Below are 979 nucleotides of genomic sequence, written 5' to 3'. Positions count from 1 at the left end.
TATATATATATATATATATACATATATATATATATATATTTGAAGGGGAACCCAAAAATAACTGGATATGTTCTCTGTAGGACAAACCTGTTGTGGTTCAAGCTTCTGCCACTAGAAGCCACTTGATGTGACCTTCAGGCATCAGTCTGCTGAGTGGTGGCATCAAATGGTGTCATACTGCCATGTGATGCATTTCTGTTTTGCAGTGCTTCTCCCCAGTTTGTTGAATTTTGTGACAGCTGAAATGAAGGAACAGCATGCTTCCATGAAATTCTTTTTTACTGCTGGGGAAAATGGCAGATGAAACAGTTGTCATGCATGAAATAGCTTACAAGGATACAGCCATGAGCAAACACAAATTTATAAGTGGTTTCCTCACTTTTGGAATAGTCACTTGTTGCTTGAAGACCAACATTGTTCAGGATGACTTTCAACCTCCTGAACGAATGAAAACATCATGAAAATTCACAAACTGATCTTAGAGGACCATCACTGAACAATTGCCAAACTTGTTGATATGACTGGTATGTCCTGGAGCTGGTGTGTCCAGTGAACGAATTTTAAGTGAGGAATTGCAAATGAAAAGAGTTGCAGCAAAATTTGTGCCTCACTTGTTCACGGAAGATCAAAAGTAGTCACGGCTGAATATGAACTGAAAGAACAGCTGGAAGTTGACCCAGACTTTTTCTTCAAGGTTATCTCTGGTGATGAAAGCTGGTGCTGTGGAATTTGCAGATGTGGAAGAGGAGAAGGAAGAAATGACAGAAGCATTAAAAGGCATCTATTTGCAAGAGTTCTAGCAGTGCTTAGAATAGTGGAAAACATGCCTGGACCAATGTATTGCTTCAAAGATGATAAAAGTGTAAACAGGCAAAACTGAGTGACTAAAATAATATTGCAGAATTCCGGTTTCTTTTGGGTACCCCCTTGTATATATATATATATATATATATGTATATATATATATATATATATATGT

Source organism: Octopus bimaculoides, chromosome 10 (genome assembly GCF_001194135.2).
Source record: "Octopus bimaculoides isolate UCB-OBI-ISO-001 chromosome 10, ASM119413v2, whole genome shotgun sequence".
In the NCBI taxonomy this organism is placed as follows: domain Eukaryota; kingdom Metazoa; phylum Mollusca; class Cephalopoda; order Octopoda; family Octopodidae; genus Octopus; species Octopus bimaculoides.
Note: the sequence above shows the minus strand (reverse complement) of the source record.